Source organism: Lolium perenne, chromosome 4 (genome assembly GCF_019359855.2).
Source record: "Lolium perenne isolate Kyuss_39 chromosome 4, Kyuss_2.0, whole genome shotgun sequence".
Lineage (NCBI taxonomy): Eukaryota > Viridiplantae > Streptophyta > Magnoliopsida > Poales > Poaceae > Lolium > Lolium perenne.
The window spans coordinates 187,205,093-187,222,835 of record NC_067247.2 but is presented as its reverse complement, the minus strand read 5'-3'; the positions used below and the strand labels follow the sequence as shown (position 1 = coordinate 187,222,835).

At 47.9% G+C, this 17,743-nt stretch overlaps 1 long non-coding RNA gene across 1 annotated transcript; it reads right to left on the bottom strand.

Annotated features, from left to right (window-relative positions):
* Positions 1 to 9,409: 9,409 nt before the first annotated feature.
* Positions 9,410 to 13,211, bottom strand: LOC127295394 (uncharacterized). Its single transcript, XR_007847766.2, has 2 exons — positions 10,122 to 13,211; positions 9,410 to 10,028 (listed from the first exon to the last, which is right to left on the bottom strand). It is a non-coding gene; the product is annotated as an uncharacterized lncRNA (long non-coding RNA).
* Positions 13,212 to 17,743: the final 4,532 nt, after the last annotated feature.

Genomic DNA, 17,743 nt, shown 5'->3' with positions numbered 1-17,743 from the left:
GATAGCATGATCGGACAGAGAAAAGTCCATTCCGCTGAAAATGCCAAGCCCAAAATATGTTTGCACTCGATTTGTGAGTGGACAATGCCGCCTTCAGGCCCGCCGATGAGCCCACCGTCTCCTCTCTCGACTTCGCAACTGACCCGATAAATAGCCTACACCGCTTCGACCTTCAAACCGACTCCTAGGAGAAATCTATCGATCACAATACGGTTCCATGATCGCCTGCTGCGGATTATAAATTTCCGATCGCGTCCAGAATCCCAGATCGCCTCGCGTCGCATCCTTTCCTGCGCGACGGCTGCGAACGTCGACGATGGCCGGCTGCGACCGCCTCTCGGCCCTTCCCGACGACCTCCTCCTTCGCGTCCTCCACTTCGCCCCCTTGAGGGAGTCCGCGTCCACCAGCGCGCTCTCGACCCGGTGGCGCGGGCTCTATCGCTCCTCGGACACCGTCAACCTCGAGATGCGCGTGGAGAAAGACAGCGGCGTCTCCTTCCTCCAAGCCGAAGACCCCCTGTTGTCGCGGCGCGACGCTTTCGTCTCTGCCGCCAAGGCGGCGCTCGTTGCCTCCGAAGCCACCGTCAGGAGGCTCACCTTCTGCGTGGAGGGCGGCAACAGCGAATACTCGATGCATAGGTTCCTGTACCACGCCAAGAGCAGCGACAGAAGAATCGACGTGGTCGCGGACTTGCTCTCCCACCCTGCAATGCGACGCGTGGAGGAGCTGCGGCTCGCCATAGTAGGGATGTCCGCAGGGTTATACTTATACGATCTCAGCTTCCTCTCTCTGCCGTCGGAGACCCTCCGCGTGCTGGAACTCGTCGGTTGTAAGGGCCTCAAATTCAAGCCCCCTGCCTGCGTGTTCCCGGTGCTAGGGTCGCTTCGTCTAAGCTCCTGCGAATTCCTGATCCAACATCTCCAGAGCTTCATCGACGCCGCGCCGGCGCTCACCACTTTACACCTCCAGTCCGTCAATTTCAAGGTGGAAGAACGGGGCTTGCTGCGCCTCCGCTGCCCGTCGGTTACAGCGCTACTGCTAGAGAAGTACATCTACGGGAAGGGCGAGTTAGACGCAGGCCGGCGCACGCCCGTGGAGATCGACGCGCCCAGGCTGCGGTGTTCCACGTACAGGGGGTGTCTCCGGCAAATCTCGCTGAGCTCGCGCGCGCCAGATTTGGCACGGGTGGACGTGCACATTTTCGATGATATGCTCCCTGGATATAACTATTACAACTACTTTGAAATACTACTCAACATGAAATTTAAAGACAACCATAAGGCTCCTGCCGGTTGCCACAATACAATAATGATCATCTCATACATATTCATCATCACATTATGGCCATATCACATCACCAAACCCTGCAAAAACAAGTTAGACGTCTCTAATATGGTTTGCATATTTTACGTGGTTTAGGGTTTTCGATAGAGATCTAATCTACCTACGAACATGAACCACAACGTTGATACTAATGTTGTCAATAGAAGAGTAAATTGAATCTTCACTATAGTAGGAGAGACAGACACCCGCAAAGCCTCTTATGCAATACAAGTTGCATGTCGACCGAGGAACAAGTCTCATGAACGCGGTCATGTAAAGTTAGTCCGAGCCGCTTCATCCCACTATGCCACAAAGATGCAAAGTACTCAACTAAAGATAACAAGAGCATCAACGCCCACAAAACCATTGTGTTCTAATCGTGCAACCATCTATGCATAGACACGGCTCTGATACCACTGTAGGATAACGTTGCATAGAAAAAAAAAATTCCTACCGCGAACACGCAATCCAAGCCAAGATGCAATCTAGAAGACGGTAGCAATGAGGGGATTATCGAGTCTCACCCTTGAAGAGATTCCAAAGCCTACAAGATGAGGCTCTTGTTGCTGCGGTAGACGTTCACTTGCCGCTTGCAAAAGCGCGTAGAAGATCTTGATCACGGCGCCACGAACGGGCAGCACCTCCGTACTCGGTCACACGTTCGGTTGTTGATGAAGACGATGTCCACCTCCCGTTCCAGCGGGCAGCGGAAGTAGTAGCTCCTCTTGAATCCGACAGCACGATGGCGTGGTGTCGGTGGTGGTGGAGAAATCCGGCGGAGCTTCGCTAAGCGTGCGGGATGTGGTGGAGGAGAGAGCCGCTAGGGTTTGGGAGAGGGGGCGCCAGCCTCAAGGGGTGCGGCCACCTTGGTGGTTGTTGGGGGTGGCCGGCCCCCTCCCCTTGGCCCTCATTATATAGGTGGAAGCCCCAAGTGTTGGACTCCAAGTCTCCGAATAAGGCTCGAACCCAAAACATTCCATGTGATAGGGAAACCTACCCAAGGTGGGAATCCCACTTGGGATGGGATTCACCCCTTCCATGTGAGGGGATGGCCGGCCCCCCTTGGGAAGTCCACTTGGGACTCCTCCCCCTTTAGGGTTGGCCGGCCATGGAGGTGGAGTCCCTCCGGGACTCCGCCTTCCTTAGTGGTTTCTTCCGGACTTTTCTAGAACCTTCTAGAACCTTCCATAGAGCCTTTCGGATCATTTTAAATCTTATAAAATGACTTCCTATATATGAATCTTATTCTCCGGACCATTCCAGGACTCCTCGTGATGTCCGGGATCTCATCCGGGACTCCAAACAAATATTTGAACTCCATTCCATATTCAAGTTCTACCATTTCAACATCCAACTTTAAGTGTGTCACCCTACGGTTCGCGAATTATGCGGACATGGTTGAGTACTCACTCCGACCAATAACCAATAGCGGGATCTGAAGATCCATAATGGCTCCCACATATTCGACGATAACTTCAGTGATCGAATGAACCATTCACATACGATACAAATTCCCTTTGTCACGCGATATTTTACTTGTCCGAGGTTTGATCATCGGTATCACTCTATACCTTGTTCAACCTCGTCTCCTGACAAGTACTCTTTACTCGTACCGTGGTATGTGGTCTCTTATGAACTTATTCATATGCTTGCAAGACATTAGACGACATTCCACCGAGAGGGCCCAGAGTATATCTATCCGTCATCGGGATGGACAAATCCCACTGTTGATCCATATGCCTCAACTCATACTTTCCGGATACTTAATCCCACCTTTATATCCACCCATTTACGCAGTGGCGTTTGATGTAATCAAAGTACCTTTCCGGTATAAGTGATTTACATGATCTCATGGTCATAAGGACTAGGTAACTATGTATCGAAAGCTTATAGCAAATAACTTAATGACGTGACCTTATGCTACGCTTAATTGGGTATGTCCATTACATCATTCATACAATGATATAACCTTGTTATTAATAACATCCAATGTTCATGATTATGAAACTAATCATCCATTAATCAACAAGCTAGTTAAGAGGCATACTAGGGACTCTTTGTTGTTTACATATCACACATGTATCAATGTTTCGGTTAATACAATTATAGCATGGTATATAAACATTTATCATAAACATAAAGATATATAATAACCACTTTATTATTGCCTCTAGGGCATATCTCCTTCACTACTCACACATCACTCCGGAGGCGACCATGGCGGTGTAGAGTCCTCCGAGAGATGATTCCCCTCTCCGGCAGGGTGCCGGAGGCGATCTCCTGAATCCCCCGAGATGGGATTGGCGGCGGCGGCGTCTCTGGAAAGTTTTTCGTATCGTGGCTCTCGGTACTGGGGTTTTCGCGACGAAGGCTTTAAGTAGGCGGAAGGGCAGGTCAAGGGGCGTCACGGGGGCCCCACACAACAGGCCGGCGTGGCCAGGGCTTGGGCCACGCCGCCCTGGTGTGTCGCCACCTCGTGGCCCCACTTCATCTCCTCTTCGGTCTTCTGGAAGCTTCGTGGAAAAATAGGCCCCTGGGCGTTGATTTCGTCCAATTCCGAGAATATTTCCTTACTAGGATTTCTGAAACCAAAAACAGCAGAAAACAGCAACTGGCTCTTCGGCATCTTGTTAATAGGTTAGTGCCGGAAAATGCATAAATATGACATAAAGTATGCATAAAACATGTAGGTATCATCAATAAAGTAGCATGGAACATAAGAAATTATCGATACGTTGGAGACGTATCATACATCCACAGGATTTTGCAGCTTGTGTCCGGGGGCCAGACTGCGATTTCCATCAATGGGGTTATCGGTCCGTATTTTAGAAACAAACGAGGAGTGCGTCAAGGGGACCCTCTTTCGCCGCTGCTGTTCAACCTCATTGGAGAGGCGCTGTCCTGCATTCTCTCTGCTGCTGGCTCGGCGGGCCACATCCATGGAGTAGTCCCTCACTTACTTCCTGGAGGCATCTCTCACCTCCAGTATGCGGACGACACCCTCATCCTGATCCAAAACGCGGAGGAAGACATTGCCAACCTCAATTTCCTTCTGATGTGCTTCGAAGACATGTCTGGTCTCAAGATCAACTATCACAAAAGTGAAGTCATAGTCATGGGCCAACCTAGAGACGAACAGATCAGGGTCGCCAATAAGTTGAACTGCAAACTGGGGTCCTTCCCCTTCCTCTATCTTGGTTTGCCCATCTCTGATCGTAAGCTGCGCCTCGAGCAATGGCTCTATCTCGTCGTAAAGTCGGGCTGACCGTATCGAACCTTGGATGAGTAGGTTACTCACCTCGGGTGGGAGACTTATCCTCTCCAATGCTTGCCTTGACAACACGCCTATCTATGCCATGGGCCTGTTTCTCCTCCACGAGGGGATTCACGCCCGCTTCGACTCTCATCGCTCCAAGTTCTTCTGGGAAGGTAGAGGGGCAAAGCGCAAGTATCACTTGGTTAACTGGCCCACGGTGTGCCGGCCCAAGGCCATGCGGGGCTTGGGCCTCCTCAATACAAGGAAAATGAACATTGCGCTGCTCCTCAAATGGGTTTGGAAGCTGTACAACGAGGATGACACCATCTGGTCCAAAATCATCAAGGCCAAGTATCCGGATGCGTCTGATCTCTTTACAGGCTCGGGCCATGGTGGTTCCCGCTCGAAGAGTATCCACAAGATCAAGCACTACTTCAAGCTCGGAGCCAAGCATGCTGTTGGCGACGGTCGCCGCACTCGTTTCTGGTCCGATTGGTGGCTAGGACGGGAACCTTTGAAAGACTCCTTCCCTTACTTATTCTCTGTTTGCGAGGACACAAACCAATCGGTGGCCTCCGTGTGTGCCCCGGCGGCCCACACATCAGGTTTCGCCGTTCTTTGACCGAGAGGGCATGAATCAATGGAACTTGCTCACCTCCCAGCTCCGGTCCTTCTCAGCTTCCGAAGTGCAAGACAAGGTGGTCCGCATCTGTCCCCCTCTGGCCTCTACTCCGTCCAGTCGATGTACCTCAAACTTTCGCAAGGGGCGTCGGTTGCTTACCACAAGGACGTGTGGGAGGCCAAGGTTCCGCTCAAGATCAAGATCTTTGCCTGGTTGCTCATCCTTGACATGCTCCCCTCCGCCTCTTGGTGGCGGGCGTAAACGGTCCTGCTTCGGGGGCGTGTGCTCTCTGTGGGCGCCCTGGAGGACTCATCCCACATCCTGTTTTCCTGTTCGATGGCAAGATTTGCTTGGAGTGCGCTGCGCAGTGTCTTGGGTTGCAACTGGTGCCCTGCCAATTTTTCCCAGTTCCACGCCATCCTCTCTAGTTTCTCTGGGAGGGCCAGGGGAGACTCCTCTGGACCCTCTTCCTGGCTCAGTCTTGGGCTCTCTGGACCGTGCGCAATAAACTTACCATAGAGAAGAAAGTTTTAAGCAACCCCGCTAACCTGATCTACAAAATTTGTATCTTCTTGCAGCTCTGAGCGTCAAGGTAAAACCAGAAGACAGGGAGGATCTCAGACGGCTAACAAGCGAGAGGGAGCTCTACGAGTCCGTGAGACCAAGAAGTCAAAGTCCAAGACCGCGGCGTAATCTCTCCAGTCACTCTTAGAGCGGTCTTTGTGGGGTGCCACCCCCGGTTTGTGTGTTTTATGCTTTTGCACTCTTGGCTAAGCTGTATTCCGCAGCGGTTTGTATGCTAGCGTGAACCTTGCTGGCTTTATTAATTTAAAGTCGGGCCACCTCTGGCCTTTTATCTAAAAAAAATATCTTTGGGCATCCTCTTCCTTTTCCTTTTTCTGTTGATCGCGAATTCGGGACGAGGCAGTCTTTCCATCGAGCCACTCCACTTCGATTTTTTAGAACCCAGGTACTGCGGAACCCAATTAGACTTAGACGAGCAGTAAGTTACGTAGTTGTCTCGACCTCTAAGTTATAGAAATTACTGTGCTGATGAGTATCCTCCATTCTATTCATCTGAAACTTTTTTTTTCCTAAGCTACCTAGTTTTGAATTTGAGTATGAAAAATGGCACGCACGTACATATGTGCGTCCTCTACATGCTGGAATTTTTGGAGCCTCGCTAGCAATACGTATTTTCGTCCTTTTTGTGACGGACAGGACAGGGCAGGATAGCATGATCGGACAGAGAAAAGTCCATTCCGCTGAAAATGCCAAGCCCAAAATATGTTTGCACTCGATTTGTGAGTGGACAATGCCGCCTTCAGGCCCGCCGATGAGCCCACCGTCTCCTCTCTCGACTTCGCAACTGACCCGATAAATAGCCTACACCGCTTCGACCTTCAAACCGACTCCTAGGAGAAATCTATCGATCACAATACGGTTCCATGATCGCCTGCTGCGGATTATAAATTTCCGATCGCGTCCAGAATCCCAGATCGCCTCGCGTCGCATCCTTTCCTGCGCGACGGCTGCGAACGTCGACGATGGCCGGCTGCGACCGCCTCTCGGCCCTTCCCGACGACCTCCTCCTTCGCGTCCTCCACTTCGCCCCCTTGAGGGAGTCCGCGTCCACCAGCGCGCTCTCGACCCGGTGGCGCGGGCTCTATCGCTCCTCGGACACCGTCAACCTCGAGATGCGCGTGGAGAAAGACAGCGGCGTCTCCTTCCTCCAAGCCGAAGACCCCCTGTTGTCGCGGCGCGACGCTTTCGTCTCTGCCGCCAAGGCGGCGCTCGTTGCCTCCGAAGCCACCGTCAGGAGGCTCACCTTCTGCGTGGAGGGCGGCAACAGCGAATACTCGATGCATAGGTTCCTGTACCACGCCAAGAGCAGCGACAGAAGAATCGACGTGGTCGCGGACTTGCTCTCCCACCCTGCAATGCGACGCGTGGAGGAGCTGCGGCTCGCCATAGTAGGGATGTCCGCAGGGTTATACTTATACGATCTCAGCTTCCTCTCTCTGCCGTCGGAGACCCTCCGCGTGCTGGAACTCGTCGGTTGTAAGGGCCTCAAATTCAAGCCCCCTGCCTGCGTGTTCCCGGTGCTAGGGTCGCTTCGTCTAAGCTCCTGCGAATTCCTGATCCAACATCTCCAGAGCTTCATCGACGCCGCGCCGGCGCTCACCACTTTACACCTCCAGTCCGTCAATCTCAAGGTGGAAGAAGAGGGCTTGCTGCGCCTCCGCTGCCCGTCGGTTACAGCGCTACTGCTAGAGAAGTACATCTACGGGAAGGGTGAGTTCGACGCAGACCGGCGCACGCCCGTGGAGATCGACGCGCCCAGGCTGCGGTATTTCAGGTACAGGGGGTTTCTCCGGCAAATCTCGCTGAGCTCGCGCGCGCCAGATTTGGCACGGGTGGACGTGCACATTTTCGATGATATGCTCCCTGGATGTAACAGCGTAGACAAGAATCTAGGACGCGCGGTCTTTTGGAAATTCCTTCACAACTTCAGCAACGCCAAAGAGATGAAGCTCAAGTTGGACCACCACCTCGAGGACATCGCCGTTGTTACCGCCGCCGAGCGGACCGAGCTCCTGCACCCGTTCCACAACCTAGGGCGCCTCGAGCTACAAGGATTACACAGGCCCAAAGGCAAGAGTGCCGCAGTGGCGATCGCTAACCTGCTCCGGTGCTGCCCCGTTGTCTGTGACCTCCGGATCAGCCTGACCACGGCGCAGGCACATTCCTTCAGAAACCCTCACTATTGGACCTGCTTCTTGGAGAGAAAATTTCGGCATGATCTTGACAAGTCGATCCATGGTTACAAGCGCCGCATGATAGAGCCAATCGTTTCCATAGAGGATGAGGATGCCGATGATGATGCTGTCCTCGATCAGGTTCCTCATCTCCCTGCCTTGAGCGGACGAGTTTTCCCCTGTTTGCAGAGTAGCTTGAGATGTCTGCGCATACGATTCCGGCAGGAGAAGACAAAATGCTTCGGGCGCAAGTTGATCGAATTCTTTGTTGACAATGCGCTGCTTCTTGAAGAGATTCATATCGACAGTGGGAATGGTAAGATGTGCGAGCACATGAATTGCGAGGTTCAAAGATGGGTTGCTCATTCATCATCCAAAAAGACTAAAATGGGCTTGAGAGTCTTGCCCCTAGAAAGGCAAAACTAACATGATATATATGGTTCCGATAATGAAGGTTCTCGCAGGTTCATGGCCCAACTTTGCTACTTAGATCTAGCTTTGAAGAAAACTAGATGAATAGGCGGGCTTCGCCCCGCCGCATGAATTTCGTTTTTGCACAACGTGGATAGCGTCGTAGAATCAAAGGTATTTTTAGCTACGACATCCCAGCGTGTTACGCGTTTAGGATTTTAAATGTTGTTCCAATAGCACGTGCAGCTCTGCCCCCCACCACCACCACCGTTGATTTCATCGAAGGGCTTCAAACCACCAACAAAGTGTTGAGGATTTCACCAGCGATGATGTTGAAGCTCATTATCATCATCACAAACCAAAACTACTGGAAACCAAATCATAACCTGTATACATCACAAACTTTGTAATCAGAAGCTTGCGTTGTTTTTTTGGGTAAACCAAAAGCTAACGTATCTTTTTTTGTAACCAGAAGCTGCGTTTTTTTTAGCGGCTCTAGACTAAGCCTACTACAAATAGACTAACTTCAGGATCCAATCAGGACTAACTTCTATGGCAACCCCACCCACATATATATACATGATGTTATCCTCCACTCCCAGTCCAAAAACATCGGCTAGATCCTACCCTCCCATCCAATGGCAGAGCAACATAAGAATATCAAACATCAACCGTCCTTAAAATTAACCACTAAGTTGTTGTGGTACGTGCAGCTAAATGGAAAATTAATTTGTGTGTTGAAAATTTTCTAGTAGTAAATAAATCTAGCGTTGTAGTGAGAACATTAAAAATAAATATTTCGTAGATATTATTATCACATTTTCTGAAACTTAACACAACGCTTGTAACCATCCAGACCAAAGAGAATATACCTTTCACAGGTTAAATCATGTCAACCATTGTCTGTCCTCAAATTGTCAAACCAGGAAACATCGTAAAAATTGAGTCATGCAGGAAGTAACATCAAGGAGATTTTATACATAAGTAGTAAGAAGGTATACATAGAACATAGTCTCACAAGAAACAATAGCGGCACAGAGATAAACACAAATGAATTAAAGACCTCGTCATGAAAAAAAAATTGAATCAAAATTTCAATGGTATACATATAAATTAACTGCACATGAAAGAGTAACGAACAGATCCACATGGCTAAATCCTATGTACATATTCCAAACATTTTTTTCAAATCAACTAAATGCAGTGGGCAAAAACAAAACACGGAGAAAAAGCTTCACAACATCATACGTACATCCAGTCCACAATGTTCAGGACTGAACCTGCAATGCATATTGCCAATCGTTATGTTCCCTCAAACCAAATAAATAAGAGAGGAGCAAGCATAAATTACGAACAATGCCACATAAAGGAGTGTAAAGTGGAATTAAAACATATCTTGAAAAACATGAACAAAAAAAGAAATTAAGTAAGTCTCTCCAGAAACGCCATGACATGCCTTCTATTAATATATTTGTCACTATCTGTAAGAAAACAGATCACTCATGTGTTGCGCAACAAACTGCATATATAACAGTGGTGTGAGATATAACTTTTGGAGGCTGGCTTTTGAAATTAATTATACTACCTCCAAAATGACAGTAGACATATGTTTATGAATTTACCAGAAGGTAGCTCAACACCATAAGCACTTCTTGTCTGCAAAGAAAAGAACACAACTCTGAGCCTGGTAAGATGATAAAAAATAATGCCTGATTAAAGAACTGAAATAAAGGCTAAATTAGGACATACAGATTTCAATCACCTGTAAGGCCAATAAAATATCCGCCTCTAAAAAACCTGAAAATTTTCATTTTTCTTCACATGTACTATTTCTAAATATATATAACAATTGCATGTACCCCCGCAAACAAAAGAATGTCATAAGGTGTAAAGGTTGAAGTATAAAATAATACAGAAAATAACCAATAAAGTAATTAATTGTTAAAATATTTGGTCAGAAATCTTGGCCGTAGAAAAAGTCAACAGCTCAGATGTCCATGCCATACAAATCCAATCCTAATAAGATGCAGTTCAAGATGTATCTATATGGAATAAACCCTAGACATGAGTGGTAATATAGAACATGGATTAACATAAATCATGTGGCGTGCGATTACAAATTACATGAAGATAGAGTCTATAGTGCAGTGTCATGGTTCAAGATGGAAGTTAGAAGTAGAAACACCTATGTCTTTTTTTCTCAATGGAAATCAAATATATTCTTGACGTCCCTATGTTTTCTCGTCAGGCTTACTGTCTTGGGGCATTCTATTTGATATGCTAACTGAGATGGTGGCAAGTATATTTTGTAAAAGAAGAAGAAACGTCAACTCAAATCTACTAAAATAGGAACTTTTGTGGTCTCGGCAAGGAACATATGGCGTCGCATACTGAAACGGATAGAACATTAAGATGCTAAGAATCTTCAGTTTCTCGTGTATTTTTCTATATTCACTGTAAAGATGAAAATAGGAAACAAAAAATGAAATGGTAAGATCATAAGCAGGCAAGGTGACAATTTTTAAATAATAGAAATCTGGCAGTCTAAGATACTTAGGTTAGTCCTCCTATTCTTTGTCCTTGGACTTCCAGCTTGTTTTCTTTTTATAATTCTGGTATGATCTTAGCAGGTTCATGTCCATAAATGTTCTCCTACCATAGGGTATAGAATTTGATCATACGCTCTTAGGTAAGTAGCTAGTTTCATGTCCATCAATGTTCTCCTACCATAGGGTATAGAATTTGATCATATGCTCTCAGGTAAGTAGCTGTTCCGGTGAGATAGATTCGTGAATAAGCCATGGAGAAATTTGAACAGGCCAAATATCATCTATATTGATGTTTTCTATTTGATCTGAAAGAAAAAAAGAAGAGGAATACCTTCAGACTTCTCTAGGTAAATAGTTGTTCCGCGGTCAGCTACACAACATGAGTCAACTTATTCAGTAAGGCTATTTGAAACAACATATTAAAGGCATTAGTAACATGAGGCAACAACTTAATAGCCCCCTTGCAAAAAAAAAAACAACTTAATAGCCCAGCTTGTAACACCCAACAGTTCTCATGTTAATGAACATGTGTGTGCATCAATGCAGATGAGAGCTGAATGGAGGATGTCCATCCTGCCTGATATTTGGCATAAATGTTTTCCTGCTGGACAGTCTTTTCGGTGAGGCTAAGCGACGCGGACAACTCGTTGTTGACAAAAAGCGGCAAAAAACCGAGATGTAGTGGATTTGCCTCCCTTCTTGCCTACGCCAAGCTGGGAGAAAATTCTTGTACGGTCACCACTTGACCAGAAGATTCACCATGCCGAAGTTCGGCATGCGGTCACTACCACACGACCATGAGATTAAATCAACAGCCTGTGCGGTAGCTCCACCTAATCGCCGATATCTTCCTTTCCACCGCTCCATCTCCAACACCACGACAATAGCCGAAAGAAGGGGAAACTGGGAGCACAACTTCCTGAAGTTCAGAACCAGGCACTCAACCACATGCATCTATGTTGTGGCCAATGGGAACGGAAACACCACAGCGTCGACCAGCGGAGCTGATACCTCCCAGGATAGCGCTCGCCTTAGGCCAAGTCCAAGCACCGAGCTCCACCAACATGACAGACATGGCCTTGAAATAGTTTTAAATGGTAACATCAATACATGACTATAGCAACATATTGCTCGGCAAGCAAATTGCTGATGATGCTTTACTCTACAGTACTGACACAAAAAAGATCGCAATACATATGAACATCCCAATATATCAAAGTATGTTTGGCAATACAAACAAAGCTAAATTTTCATCATATATAACACACTTGTTGATAATTGGCTTGTAAAAGGAGTTTATCGCTGTTGTTTTCCTCTTCATATTTGAGGCACCGCAAAATTTGAAGAAAAAACACATCAAATTAATATTTTTAGCTATTGGTTTATACTATGTAAATGTGATAATTAACCAATACTGGCAAGCTGTAAATGGGCAATAGATTAAAAAAATTGAAGCTAGTAGCTAAAAGAACTTGTGCAGGTTTGACAATTTATAAAAATACTTACGGTACAGACAACATGACTTTTTTTTTTGCGAGGATGGCACGACGTGGCATATGGCAGGAAGGAGCGATGTATCAGCTAGCGTTGCGGCCATATTCTGATTAGGTCCCATTGCCCCTTTAGATGGCTAGCGGCAGCATCGGGCATGTGCCTTAGCAGCGAGACGTACCGATGAAGAGTCGGATTGATATCATTTGGAACAGGGAAAGAACTCCAGATGAAGGAGCACATGGCCGTGAACTACACCGAATTCCGGCGATCATGACTCCTCCCACAGCCTCCACCTTGTACTGTATGGATAATAACAGAATAGGAAGAAGAAGATCCCACAACACAAATCAGAATTATTTTGAGAAAGAAGCCTACATGAGCGGAAACAACTTCTACATCTCCGGTCCTCTTTCCCCCTCACCGCTGGCCACCTTGGCCACCGGCAATAGTGAAGAGGACGGTCGGGATCTCGAACGGGAGGGGCAGAAAAAACGGTTAGGGTTTTGCGCAGTTGTGTGTGCGGATGCGGGCAGGCTTCACGGTGCAGGGAAACGGAGGAGGAGACCTGGGTGTTGCCTCGTCGGAAAGCAGCGGCAGCGGATGTGGCCGGCGACAGCCGAAATCGAGGCGGCGGCGAGCGCACCTCCAGGTGGTCTCGTATGCGTGTTGACTGTTGAGAGCTGAGTGGATTGAGAGAAACCCCGCCGCCCAGCCGCCATCTAGAAGAAATCGGAGGAGCGCAACGAAGGAGATGAAGTCGCCCCAATCGATGAACCCATAGACGACGGGGAAGAAAGGATACACTATACGCTGGCCCACCGTGCATTACGCTTGCACCGTCCAATCCCTGGGAGTGCTCAATCTCAACAGCAGCCCATGGAGCCCACATTCAGAGACACAAAGCGCAGAGATGACACGTATAGGGGCTGAGAGTGCACCGATTCTAACAGCATTACTTCTTGTATCTAATACTTGTTTCACTATTCAATGGAAGCCAAAAGTTTGACCTTTTTCCATCATGCTGTTTGGTGTTAATTTGAGCTGAGAGAAGTCCAATTTACCCCCTAAACTTGTCTCAAAGTTCAGCTTTCAATCCTTAACTTTAATTTGGTTCAACTTTCAATCTTGAATTCAAAAAAGGTTCAGAATCACCCCTTGCATTGTATTAAGCTGTTTTTTCTTGTACCGTGTATGTTGTATATTCATGAGTTGGTACAGTATATATGAAGAAAACCCGCTAACTAGCGAGAAAAACCAGTTCAAAACATGTCAAAAAAGGGTATAAGGTCCAATTCCAAACTAATTATAGAATTCAGGGTTGAAGATTGAATCAAAATAAAGTTGAGGGTTGTACTCTGAACTTTGAGACGAGTTTAGGGGAGTAAATTGGACTTCTCTCATTTGAGCTCTTAAGGAAGTTTCATGATTATAATTCAGGGCCATCTGCTGGTTTCTCAGCGGCCTTTCCATCTTTTTCCTAGTTGAAAGCGAGCACATCTAGACCCTCACTACTTTTTGATGTGTTTTGGAAATAAATTATAACAAAAAAAAGTTTAAAAGGGTGAGTGTACTACAAGATTATACCATGTCACACAAAAATATTAAGAGAAAACTTGTAATATGCGGTCTGCAAAATAAACTTAACACGTTGTATATGTGAATACAAAATGCAGTAGATTTATCTCTTTTGTTTCTCTCAAAAAGCACAACTTATTAACCTCAAACCTCACAGATAAATAAAACTTTATGCCACAACACGTCTAATTTTTTTACACCGAATTCCAGTACACAAAAAATCAGGAGGGTGTAGCTGTACCTAGCTTTTCATGTGTGGATGAAGACAAAAGGTTTGTCATCAATCAATTAGGATGTAATTTTACAAAAAAAAAATCAAAATCCTTGACAGAGTAACGCCCGTGGAGATCGACGCGCCGAGGCTGCGGTGTTTCACGTACAGGGGGTTTCTCCGGCAGATCTCGCTGAGCTCGCGCGCGCCAGATTTGGCACGTGTGGACGTGCACATTTTCCATGATATGTTCCTTGGATATAACATCATAGACAAGAAACTAGGACGCGCGGTTTTCTGAAAATTCCTTCACAACTTCACCAACGCCAAGGAGATGAAGCTGAACCACCACCTCGAGGACGTCGCCGTTGTTACCGCCGCCGAGCGGACCGAGCTCCTGCGCCCGTTCGAAAACCTAGGGCGCCTCGAGCTAAAGGTTGTTAAGTGCATCTATCTTGGATATAAATCATGTGTGAAAAGATATAAGTTGTTTATTTGTTCAATGCTCTTAAGGATTTTATTTTTATTTTCTGCTATGGAGTCGCAAACGAGGCCATCGTAAAGATCAATGAATATGTTTTGGGAAAATGGGAAGACTACAAGAAAGAAGAGACTTGGAAAATAGACAAGTATAGAGAATTGGTTACCAACTCCAAAGTCTTATTTTTTTTCTAGCTCTCACTTACTCAGGCTGCTCATAGTCGGGGTAACGTAGGTGGTAACATCACATATTTCAAGATATTTTGGTGACATGATATGACAATAAATGAAAAAAAGAGTGAGGTGATAACTAGCTATGTTACCATATCACACATCACAAAGCGATATGAGTCTACAATATAATTAATGACACATTGCATTAAACCACATCTAAGTTACTACCCACAATGGATGTAGTAACTCAGACTAGTAACATGACATATGTAACTAGTCTAAGTTACTCTCCACTATGAGCAGACTCATAGTGGGACAATAAATGAAGAAAAAGACTAAGATGTAACTAACTTTGTTATCGTAACATCACACTTTCGAAGATAAGATGAGTCTACAACCTAATAAATATGATCTTGCATGATACCACACATATGTTAGTATCCACTATAGATGTAATAACATGGAGTAGTAACATGTGCATTTAGTACTCTATGTTACTCCCCACTATGAGTAGCCTTAGACTAGTCACAATGCATAATATCATATAGAAGTATAATGCGTATGATACTACTACATGTTACTATTTTCACAATGCATGGTATCATATACTAGTATCATAGTCTCCATATATTAACTGTTTTGTAGAATATCAATGTAAATATGTGTATAAGATTTACTTGACATTATTTTTTCTAGTAGTATGTGCTATGATACGGTATCTACCTATGATACTAGTACACTCTCTCTCATCATTAATTGCACTGCCACATCAGCATTTTGCATGTATGGAATGCATGATACTACCATTGTGGGTATCCATCAACGGAACATCATGTTAGCTTCATTGTTCATCACCCAACCTTTCATCTCGTGCATTAACTGGGTCTGGATCCACAAGGGCCCCTCGGCGAACTGGCAAAACAGTCGATCAAGAAGCGGAGCGTTGGAGAGCAAGAACTTGGCCAATGTCCTCTGGGCTTCCCCCCCTTGGTAGTGCACGAAGTTGATCTCGCTCACGCTGTACGTCAAGCAAGTGATCATGGCGCTTGGCGCGTTGATGACGCTGTACTGGTTGTACTCGAGGTGGTGCGCGTCGAGGAATACCCTCTCGTTGCACAGGTTCGGGGCATGGCTGACCTGAGGAGGCTGTGTTTCGAAGATGAGCGAGAGCACCTCCAGGTTCGGGGCCTGGCTGAGGATCCCATACATGACGGCGGCGATGGTGGCGGTGTCTTGGTGAAATAAGTGCCCTTGCAGCTCGAGGTGTTGGAGGCCCAAGAACGCCGACTGTCTTGGCAAAGCGCCGATGCCGGAGCCAAAGCCAAAGCGAGCAGACCGGAGGTGCAGGTGCCTCGCGCAGTGGAAGCGGTTGTGCACGAACCAGCTGAGGTTGGCGACCTCCTCCCAGGAGGAGATGGGTTCCTGGCGGCAGATGTCGATAGTGCACGTACTGAGCAACGGCAGTGCGGTGAACCAACGGCCGGACACGCTGCTGAGTATGTACGTTTCCAGGAGATGATTGCGAGGGACGGCGCCGCGGTACTCAAATGCGTCAAGCTCCGATACGTCCAGGCTGACGCTGGCCAGATTGTGGCAGCACCGGACGGCGAGCCTGCGGAGGCGCGTGTCGAAGAGGGAGAGGCCGGTCACCGTGTGGCAGGTTTCGAGCGTGAGGTCGGCGAGGCGCGGGCATGCGGAGATGAGCCTCTGCACTTGTTGCCCGTCGTCGGATACGCCCGAGAGAAGAAGCTCCTGGAGAGACGGCAGGCTGATTGTGTGCGGCGGGGAGAGCCTGCAGGGCCCGATGCGGAGTGATCGCAGCACGGCACAGGCGAACAGCCCCCTCGGAACGGCGTACTCTGCAGGTGGCAGCTCACCCCCCTCGTCTTCGGAGGAGACGGCGTCATCTCCGTCGTCGTCGTCGACGGTGCGATCCTTCTCCGGGCTGAGCGCGACAGCATCGCCGCTGCTGACCTCACAACTGGTTTGGGGATTCTGGCCAATCACGGAGGCTTCAGCGAAGCAGGGCTGCCCGTAAGGTGCGCCGTCGCATTGGAGCGGAGCGCGGCGGAGGCAGAGGTCGAGCGCGAGACTGGGCCCGGCCTGCTTCATGGTGTAGGAGACGCACTGGTCCACGGCGCGGAAATCGCGGCTTCTGTATTCGTTCAAGGCCACGCGGAGCGCGCGCAGAGGCGGTGCGGCGGCCGGACCGCGGTGGCGGGCGACGATGGCGGCGGTGACGGTGGCCGTGAATCGCGTCGGCGGGTCGGGGTCCATGGCCTTGGGCGGCCGCCCGTATTCGGGGCTGTAGCAGTAGTTGTCGTCGTCGTTGTCGTCGGCGATGGGGATCTCCGGCTCCTCCAGCGAGAGGGTGTGGACACTGGCGAAGACGTCGCGCCACCGGGTGGAGAGCGCGGCCGCACGCGCGGCCTCCTGGGACGGGAGGAAGGATAGGATGTGGCCCAGCACGTCGTCGCCGAGCTTGCCGATGCGGTCCTCGCGCCTCCGTAGTTTGGCTTTGGCGGCGTCGGTGGCGATCTCCATCGCTTCAACTTCAATCGGCCTCACTAGATTGATTTTGTTTCTCGAGATGCCGGCGAACGGCTGACTTGTTTTTGTATGGCTATATGGGAGGGAGTACACAAACCGACCTGGCCTGGGTAATACGTGTCCGTCTCACCAAATAAAGTAAAAAAAAAAGAGGGTTGGCAGAGGTAGTCCAAATTAAACCTTGGATTTCCAATCCTGGAAATTGGCAGTTTTTTTTTTTTTTTTGAGATGGAAATTGGCAGTTTGGGTCGTGAACTTTCAACATGTTACTTCAGGCTTTTAACAGACTAGTTCAATGCCCGTGCGTTGCTACGGGATCAATTTTTCTCTATCACATA